The sequence below is a fragment of the Cucurbita pepo genome, chromosome LG01 (assembly GCF_002806865.2).
Source record: "Cucurbita pepo subsp. pepo cultivar mu-cu-16 chromosome LG01, ASM280686v2, whole genome shotgun sequence".
NCBI lineage: Eukaryota > Viridiplantae > Streptophyta > Magnoliopsida > Cucurbitales > Cucurbitaceae > Cucurbita > Cucurbita pepo.
The window spans coordinates 12,933,053-12,944,241 of record NC_036638.1 but is presented as its reverse complement, the minus strand read 5'-3'; positions in this window follow the sequence as shown (position 1 = coordinate 12,944,241).

Here is an 11,189-nt window from a genome sequence, read left to right as displayed (position 1 = left end):
TTAATTTTTTAAATAGATGAATGTGTTGACAAAAAAAAATCACCTCCTTTTTAGCCAATCAAATTGCAATTCTCTCTCTCTCCTATTTTTACTTGTTTTATTTTCTTCCAGCAACTTTCCTCTCTATTCCCGTCAAACGATTTCCTCTCACACCAGAAAAGGATTTCCCTCCAATTGCCGAAAAACAACAACGATTGGGAGCAAACACCAAAAAAGGGTTTCATTCCGTGCCAGTTTTTGTTCAATCGACGCAGGGGTGCCATTGGCAGCTCTTTGCTCGCGTTTTAAGGCCATTCCATAAAGCAACCTTCTCTTTCCAATATCTTACCATTCTCCTAGGAATTAGTGAATGTAGAAGAAAGAGAGCCTATAAGACTATAAGTAAAAGATTAAAACCAAAACCCTAATTTGGAAACCCTGGTTTGGCCGTTTGAATAAAACTAAGTCACAGTCGAATTTTTTTTTACAATTTTGTGAGGAACGTTGAAATTTGATGATTTCGACGGTTATGTTGACGAGCCAGCACCCCAAAATGGTTTCGCGCGCAACCAGCTTTTGTTCGACCGATGAAATGGTGCCATTGGCGACTACTTGCTTGCGTTCTAGGACAGTTCCAAAAACTTGCCTTCTCTGGTCAATATCTCAATATTCCCCTAGGAAGAAGTGTTTGGACATGAATGCCGAAGTAAGAGAGCCTATAGCACTGCGCATACGGGATAAAAACCGAAACTCCAATTTGGAAACTCTCGTTAGGCAGTTTGAAAGAAACTGAGTCACAGTCGATAATTTATTGAATTTTTTTTTTTAGGAATGTTGAAATTCGACGATTTCGACACTTATGATCGACAGCCAGCACCTAAAAATGGTTTCTCTCCTAGCTAGTTTTCGCTCGATCGATGTAGAGGTGTCATCGTTGGCTATTTGCACAGGTTTTATGGCAGTTTTGAAAAGCTATCTTCTTTTTCCAATATCTTAATATTTTTATAGGAAGTAGTGCTCGTACTTGAATTTCAAAGAAAGAGCCTATAGCACTGTACGTACATGATTAAAATCGAAATCCTAGTTTGAAAATTCTAGTTTGGCCATGTGAAAAAAACATGAGTCACAGTCGATACTTTTTTTTGACAATTTCGACACTTACATTCCACGGCCAGCACCCAAAATTGGTTTCGATCTCACCCAATTTTCGTTCGACCGTCATTGGGATGCTATTGGTGGCTTTTTGTTAGACTTTTAAGGCAGTTTGAAAAGCTGTCTTCTCCTTACAATATTTGAATATTCTTCTAGGAAGACATGTTTGGACATGAATGTCGAAGAAAGAGAGAGCCTAGAGCACAGTACGTAAGGGATTAAAATCAAAACCCTTATTTGGAAAGCCTAGTTGGGCCGTCATAGTTGATAGTTTTTCCAAAATTTTGTGAGGAACATTGTAATCTAATGATTTTGACGCTTACAATCAGCAGCCAACACCAAAAATTATTTCGCTCATGGCCAATTTTCGCTTGACAAACATTGGAGTGCCATCGACGGCGATTTGCTCAAGTTTGAGGACAATTCCAAAAAGTTATCTTCTCTTACAAATATCTTAATATTCCCCTAAGAAGCAATGTTCGAACTTGAATATCGAAGAAAGAGAGCCTATAGCATTGTACATAAAAGATTAAAACCAAAAACTTAATTTGGAAACACTCATTAGGTTGTTTGAAAAAAGTCGAATCACATTCCATAACTTTTCAACAATTTTGTGAGGAATGTTGAAATTTGACGATTTGACGCTTATGATTGGCAGCCAGCACCAATAAATGGTTTCGCTCCCGACAAGTTTATTTGACCGACGTTGCAGTTTCATCACAACCTATTTGCTTGCATTCTAAGGCAGTTTCAAAAAGCTCACTTCTCTTTCCTACATCTTAATATTCCACGAGGAAGCAATGCTCTGACTTAATTGTCGAAGAAAGAGAGCCTAGGGCAGTATAAGTATAGGATTAAAATTGAAACCTTAATTGTGAAACTTCGATTCGTCTATTTGAAAAAAACTTGAAAAATAGTCGATAATTTTTCAACAAGTTTTGAGGAAAGTTGAAATTTTATGACTTCAATGTTTACGATCAGTAGCCAGCACCAAAAGTGGTTGTGCTCTCAGACAATTTTCGTTCGACTGACGTCGGGTAGCCATTGGCGACTATTTGCTCACATACTATGACAGTTCTGAAAGCTTCATTCTCTTTCCAATATCTTCATATTCCTCAAGGAAGATGTGTTTGGACTTAAATGTTGAAGAAAGAGAGCCTATAGCATTGTACTCACGAGATTAAAATTGAAATCCTATTTTCGAATCCCTAGTTGGGTCATTTGAAAAAAACTGAGTCACTGTGGATAATTTTTCGATAATTTTGTGATAAACTTTCAAATTCAACAATTTTGACTCTTCAGATCAGCAACCAACACCAAAAAATTATTTCATCTGCAACAAGTTTTTATTCGACTGATGTTGGTGTGCCATCAGCGTCTATTTGCTCGTGTTCTAGGGCAGTTCCAAAAAGCTACCTTCTCTTTCCAATATCTTAATATTTCCCTAGGAATTTTTTTTCGGACTTGAATGTCAAAGAAAAAGAGAGCCTATAGCACTATACGTATGGGATTAGAACCGAAACCCTGGTTGGGCCATTTGAAAATACAGTCACACTCAATAATTTTTTCGCCCATTTTTTAGGAAAGTTAATATTCGATGATTTTAATGGTAAAGATCAGTAGCCAGCACCAAGAAATTGTTTCGCTCCTTGCCAGTTTTTGTTCGACTGACGTCGGGATGTTATCAACTGCTATTTGCTCGCGTTCTAGGGCAGTAATGAAAAGTTACCTTTTCTTTCCATTATCTTAATATTCCCCTAGGCAGCGGTGCTCAGACTTGAATGTCGAAGAAAGAGAACTTATAGCACTGTACGTAGGGGATTAAAATCGAAACACTAATTTGGAAACCATGGTTGAGTCATTTAAAAAAAAAAAGAGCAACAATCGATAATTTTTCGACAAATGTGTGAGGAATGTTGAACTTCGACGATTTTCATGCATACAATAAGCAACCGGCACCCAAAAATGATTTTGCTCCCGGCTAGTTTTCGTTCGATCGATGTCAAGGTGCCATTAGTGACTATTAGTTTGCGTTCTGGGGTAGTTCCAGAAAGCTTACTTCTCTTTCCAATATCTTAATATTCCCTTAGGAGACAGTGCTTGGACATGAATGTCGAAGAAAGAGAGTCGATAGTACTGTACGTAGGATTAAAACAGAAACCTAACTTGGAAACCCTGGTTGGGCCATTTGAAAAAAATTGAGTCGTAGTCAATAATTTTTTTAGGAACATTGATATTCGATGATTTCTACGATCTATAACCTGCACCTAGAAATGGCTTCGCTCTTGGCTTATTTTCGTTGGACCGATGTCAGGTGCCTGGACTTGAATGTTGAAGAAAGAAACGTTGTAACACTGAACATACGGGATTAATATATAAACCCTAATTTAGAAATCCCGGTTTGATTATTTGAAAAATATTGAGTCATAGTCGATAATTTTTCAAAAATTTTTTAGGAACATTGAAACTCAATGATTTTGATGCTTACGATAGACAATCAGCAACCATAAAAGGTTTCACACCCGGCCAGTCTTCGTTCAATGAAATCGGGGTGCCATTGGAGGATATTTGCTTGCGTTCTAGGGCAGTTTCGAATAGCTATCTTCTCTTTCAAATATTTTAATATTCCCTTAGGAAGCAGTGCTCAAACTTTAATGTCGAAGAAAGAGAGCCTATAACACTTTACGTATGGAACTAAAATCAAAACTCTAATTTCAAAATCCTAGTTGGGCCGTTTGAAAAAAATTGAGTCAGAGCCGATAATTTTTTGACAATTTTGTGAGGAACGTTGAACTTCAATGATTTTGATACTTACAATCGAAAACGAAACGCGCACCTAAAAATTATTTCTCTCCTGACCCGTTTTCATTTGACCAATGTTGGATTGCCATCGGCCGCTATTTGCTCGCATTCTTGGGAAGTTTCAAAAGTTGCCTTCTCTTTCAAATATCTTAATATTCCCTTAGGCAATAGTGCTCGGACTTGAAGTCCAAGAAAGAGAGCCTGTAGCCGTGTACGTATGGGATTAAAACTGAAACCCTAATTTCGAAATCCTTGCTGGGCCCTTTGAAAAAAAAATATGAGTCACAATCGATAATTTTTCGACAATTTTGTGAGGAACGTTGAACTTCCACGATTTTGACACTTACGATTGGTAGCTAGCACCAAGAGTTAGTTTTGCTCTTGGCCAAATTTCGTTCGACCAACGTCGGGGTGCCATTGGTGACTATTTACTTGCGTCCCACGACAATAATGAAAAGTTGCATTCTCTTTCCAATATCTTAATATTCTCCTAATTTGGAAACCCTTGTGACAGTTGATAATTTTTTTGACAAAATTTTTAGGAATGTTGATGTTCGGCAATTTCGATGCTTATGATTGACAACCAACAAACACAAATGGTTTAACTATCGGCCTGTTTTCATTCAACCGATGTCGGGATTTACAAAACAAACAACATAAAAAGAAAAAAAAATGTAGAGTTAGAAACATAGAGCAAATCGTGGAACTATTAAAATTGGACTTAAATTACATATAAAAAATTCAAAAATAAATGTCACACACAAAAAGCAAAAACTTAAAATTCAATTTCTGTTTAATCATCATACATTTCCGCTACCTAAAATCGCTACCATCATCTTAGTCTAAACTCATATGCAAAATATAACTCTTAAAACATCATCATTAAAGTAAATAAATTTCAAAGATAAAACATACTTCATCGTTGAAAACATTGTCATGGTCTTACGTGTTTAACACATAATGATGAAATGAAATTAAAAATGAATATGAAATAATTTTAAAATATGAAAGGTGAAACAACCATTCTAACCTAAGTCTAGGAATTTAAATATGCTTCAACCGTATGCACGTGTCATGGTCTCTGATTTACGATACCGCCGTCAACCATACACCGGCGTCTTGCCTTTAATTGAAAAATTATGTAGCACAAGGCCTGAGTATTTCAAAGAATACTAATTAAGTGACCCTAACTATAGAGGTCATGCAAAGATGCAAACACAAGCAATTATGCTCTAAGAACCTATCATTAACTCATCCTAAGGGTGGCCTCAATTCCGGAGAAACTTGGAAGTGTAGTACACCCCTACACACGACCCACATGTTCTAGTGTGACTCTCCAGGCGGGTCGCACCCCTCCTAGACAAATCATCGTCTTTTTAGTCTCAATTCGATTTTTGAAACCTTGAAAATCGAGTCGTGATAGATTGGTATCAGAGCAGTCGAATTTTTTATTCTTTAGACTTTGTCCTAGAATAGAGAATCGTACACCTTTGTGACTCAGCACGACGACACGTCTCGCCGCGACCAAGTATACAGTCTAACCATATTTAGCACCTTAAAATATGTTATGAGATCTTTAAGAACTTGATGTTCATCTTAGGTTACGTGGTAGTTATGATTACGTCATAGTGCGTTAAATAGTGAACATTTACTCTATATGTCGATGCTCGATCTGAGTTATTGTGAGTAGGCCGAAAGGGGTCACGTGGTTGCTTACTTGCCTTAGGAAGATAGAGAAGTGATGCGGCAGAGTGCGTGACATTCAATCCATAGAGATGTACATGAAACTTCTTAAGGTCCAGTACGAGATGATACACCTATGACCCAACTTCCTGTGACCATAATTCTAGATGCAAAGCATGCCTCTGTGGAGAACATGTAGTAGACCTAGACAATATAGAACATGCCTTGGTACACACCAAATAGTAGACCGAGACAATATTATTCATTCAAGCAAAGGTGACCACTGGACGAGTTGAGCACTCCTCGAGCACCATTAACTCAAGGAAAGTTCTTGAATTGAATAGTTTTAGTCGTTGATAGTGCCCTTACCCAATTTCATGGAACCAAGTTAGTGGATCAGTGGCACAGCAAAAACGAGGTTAAAGGTTATGGTGACGACCTTGCAATGTTTAAGTTGCCCTGTACGAGTAAATGGTGTCACACTCATGCTGAGAGACATGATACACTTTAGCAAAAGGACACCCTAAAAATACTCAAACCATGGAAGGACTAGTGACGTAGTCCCAGTTCAAAGGTGTTTATCTAATGAAGTACTATATAGTGAGAGTCAGGCCCAAGAATTAGGGTGTGAGGACGGTCAAGCCACTATCGAGATGGCACTATTAGAGGCCTTGTATGGAAAACAACATAAATCTCCACTATGCTGGGATGAAGTAGGTGATAGAGAGTTTGTAGGCCTCTAATAGAGGCCTACAAACTCTCTATCACCTACTTCATCCCAGCATAGTGGAGATTTATGTTGTTTTCCATACAAGGCCTCTAATAGTGCCATCTCGAGTTGTCGGGTTGAATGTACACCTCTAGTTTTCAGCTAACTAATTCATGTCTAGTACTACGTCCAATTCTGTCATATTAACTACTATTAGGTTTACGTTTAGTGTTCGATCGACTACGATTACTTGGCTATCTTTTACTCTATCCTTAAATACTAAGTCTATCTGCGCAGGGGTACTTACGAACAATACATGCAATAAAAGTTCTAATTTGAACCGTGCTTGTGTAACAAAAGGAATAAATATAAAAGAATGCGTAGAACCAGAACCCAATCTGGTATGTTCATGCAGGTGACGACGATGTGACCTTCTTGCTCACATCGATAACAGGCTCTTGTCGCAGCCATGCACCATCCCCTGTGCATTTTTCCACATATCTTGCACCTAGTTTCCCCTCTTCCTTTGGCCCCATCCTAATTTCTAGGATATCAATCCGTGCATCAGGGATGATGCCTCTCAACTTATCACAGAGCAGATCTGTCGGCATAGTGTGGCTTACTCGTCGGTGGCCGATTGTCTAAATTTCCTGAGTCATATGGTCGTTTGCGTCCAACAGTTACTGGCTGCTCACGCCGTACTTCATCCTTGGGTTTTTCTAAGGTCTTAGCAGTTATAAAGGCTTCATCATACATCTTAGGATCTATAAGTATCATTGTACCGTGGATCTTTGGGTCCAAACCCAAGACAAACTTCTTTGTCATCTTTTGTTCAGTGTCAACTAAGGACAGCGCGGACCTCTTCAGTCTCATAAATTCTATGTAGTATATTTCCACAAAGTGACCGCTTTGGATCAGGTGGGCAAACTTTTGTTGTCTCTTGAGCCGTTCCTCCTTGTGATAATACTGTTTGAGGAAAGCTTCCTTAAATTGCTCCCCCTCCTGGGTTGAGGCTGTCTTTGTTGTTCCTCCACCAAACCTCGGTGTCTTTTTGTAGGACAAATGTCACACATGCAACCTTTTAGTTATTTGGACACCCCATCGATTCAAATATGGTCTCTATAGATGAAACCCACATTTGAGCCTCTCTTGGATCCTTCGAAATACTGGTGTATGGGCGGGGCCGTATCATTTGAAGTCCTTTAACGAGTTTGCCCCTCTAGTAGGTTGCAGAGGGTTAGCTTGAGTGTTGGCTTGTTGGGTGACCATCATTGTGTGTATCAAGGTCTGGAGCGACTCCCACATCAGCCTAGTGGTGAGATCTACTCTAGCTGCTGGGGTCGTTGAAGGGGGTGCAGCCTTAGGTGTAGCTTGCTGTGGCGGAGTAGGTTGTGGTGGTGATGCAGCTAGAGTTGCGGCACAATTGTTGGCGGTACAACTTGTTGCGGCATGATTGGTGGCTGCATCGCTACATCCGTTCTAGTCTCTAATCCTTCTCAATGTGGGCTCTTTTCAATCTCACCTCGCCCTCTACCTCTAATAGGGGGTCTTCCCCTTCCTCATCTTTTTCTTCCACATACTCTGGACGACATTGTTCTAGACGCCCAGATAATTTTACTTAAGTCTAAGGCTTCTATTATGAATATAATACATGTTGCATATAGAATAGCATGAATTCATATGATATAAATTCATATTAATTACTTCCTTTTAATTAGTAACAAAATGAAATCAATTTCTAATACTTCAACAAAATCACATACTTGATTATATTCTATTGTTATATATTAAAAGAGTATATGTCACGACTCAATTTTCGAAGATTCAAAACTCAGACTATGACCCAAAAGATGAAATCAAAAATAAACAAAAAGAAAGGAAAAGATAAAAATACCATTTAATTAAAACAAAAGAGGGAGAAAAGTTTTGTTTCAAATTATTACAAAAGGAATTACAAGTATAAAATTAAATACAAAAGACTCTAAAAGACCGACAAGGGACTGACGCTTCGAAACAACACCCCTCTGTGACAGTGCAGCTCTTGAACACCTCCCTACCTCGACCGGTACCTGAAAAAAAAAGGGGGAACGGGGTGAGTATAAAAATATACTCAGTAAACAACCTACTTGTAGGCTCCTAATCGCATCCAATTTTAGGAGAGAACCACCAACTATGCTTTAGACTCTAGAGTCTCAGTACTCTCAGAACACAGTACGGGGTGGAAGGACTTAACCTTTGTAACGGTATTCAACGTTTGAGGACGAGGTGCTCCCTCATAACTACATGTACCCCTCGTACAATCCAGCTAGAATTAGTCACTGCATGGTCAACGTCCTTTCACAGGACGGACTCATCATGCAAGCGACCTTGACCCACTCACGTGATCAACATCTAACCATAAGACAGATCCCCATGCAGAGTGTCATGGTCCTACATTTTTTTTACCGTGCGGCGTCGTGATCTATACATGCTCACGACTAGCCTTAAGGGGAATTAAGCCCCATATATATCTTTCGCCCCGGCTTTGTGACTTCGTCGGACCTTAGGCGAGGTTTATCTTCACCAATCGAACATCGCTTGTGCGGAATCCAAGCTTGTTCAACCACACACGCCGCCTGTGCGTGCATGTTCAATCGTCTGCGACACATCCGACTTGCCTCTATGCTAGGCTAACTCATTTGGCTCGACCTTGCCTCTGCTCGGGCCAAGGTCTCTCAATACAACGTCGCATCTCATCTTGCCATCTCGATCCCCATCGACAGGGTCCATATGTCTTGACGCCATCCCAAGTCTTGGGATGTCATTGACCATCATAACTCATTCGGTCATGCCATCGAGAATGGGCCCGCGTGTCGTTCATCTCATCGGGACTTCCCGAACATTCATCCATCCGGGTTCTATCAAGGCATAGGCCCTCCTGTGCCCATGCCGAGTCATTTACGGATACTGTACTGGATAGTGGGTGTATGTAGCAACCTCCAACACGCGGGCTAGGGCGCAATACCGGCACACCCGTGCTACCCAATATTGTCCTTTAAAAACCCATTTCAAAGGAAGTCGCTCGAGACACTCGTCTCGGCACTTTCGCCCTCACTGTGACACACGTATGTGCCACAGGGTAGTTCAGGGGTGGTGGAGAGCTGACACCATGGTACCCCTATAGTACATTTTGAGCCATTTTCATTCTACCAAGTGTAGACATGATTTTGGTGAGGTATCATACGGTGTCGTGCATTGTCCGTCCAATGTCCGATTGATACCAAACTTGGCGGGCATTCATATTTTATATGGACGGACTTAACTCCCGAACCACATGCCCAAATTCCTTCCGAAACCCCGACTTTTGAGGTTAAGGCCCGGGGCCCTACCTGGCCCTTCAACAAGCCTATCTTGTCCTTCATGTCTATTATGATATCTCTGTCTTGCTTATGTCTCAACATGTCTTCAATGCCCACTTTGCGTGGTGGTGTGTTGGATGATGCATCGTCCTCCTCGATCGCATCATGACACTCTTTTATATTGGCCCGCATATGGCCGGATGGGCGTCTCTTGAGGGACGCCCCTTTGCTTGTCATGGCGTGAGGGTCACAACCTACTTTGTTCATAGTATGGTTGTGACATTCTCCCCCACTTAACTTAGTCATCGTCCTCGATGACTTACTCCGGTCACAATCATATTGCAGATTGTGACACAGAGTAGTCGATCTACCACTGAGTAACACTTCCCTAACAAGCGTCTCGCGAAGCTCAACAGTACCACACCGGAGTAGGAAAGAAAGAGTAACACCTCCCTAACTGGCGTCTTGCCTAGCTCAATAGTACCACACCGAAGTAGGAAGGGAAGTGGAGTATACTCGAACGCTATACCAGCTACTGTCGGCTAAGAGGTCATCTCTCTACACCTTGGGGTCCTAACGTGGTTCTCTGTCTCAAGGGTAGTTAAAACTATTTAGTTTGGGGCCCTAGCTTCCAAATTCACTCAATCAAGACTTCCAAGTCCTTAACAATCCAGGGTTAAAGGGTCTCTCCCTATAAGCGTCCCTCACGACACCACTGACCGTAACATCAGGAGGGTCCCCCATCTAAACCCAACTCAATCCCTACAAGAGTAAACCCTAGGCATAACACAACACTACAACTTATCATTCATATCATAAGTTCATACAATCATTCAATAGGAGTTTATGTATGATTAACAATGCAAATAGTTATACAAGCTCAACGGGGCGGTAACATCCATCAACACCCGGAGCGCAGATACACAAATCCTCCTGTCCGGCAACATAGTATGAATAGATAAAGGTAGTAGTAAGATAGTCCAGCAAGCTTACAAACATCGAGTACGAAATCTCATTAAGGCAGCAAGTCCAACAAATATATATTTAATTTCCTAAGTACAGTGGATCATTAGATCTAGCCTCGTAGAGGTAATTTGCTCTCGCATGCATGCAAAACCAAGCGCAACTTACAAGTATTACTTTCTAATTCCATGTGGTTGCTTACTACAATGTAGCGTGCCCTACGAAACTTACATTTCGGCTAATTGGGAGCTCCAATCACTTGAAAGTTTGCTGATAGGTCGCGCTGATTCACGCGCCCATGCGCCGGAGGGAGTCACCCACGCACACAGACATGCGCGCGTACGGATGCGCATGAGGGAGTGAAGACATGGTGGTACGCTTGACACGTGTCGCCAACTGAATGGTTCATACAACTTTGACGGTGTGGGTTCGATCCCTGAAGCACGCAGATTGTTTTTCCTTTTTCCACTGCGCGACACGCGGCGGACGTTGGCAGGGCATCGGATCGGGGCGGGAGGCAGGGTCGCGCGTGGGTTCTCGGGTCTGTAGCCAGCACCAGTCTT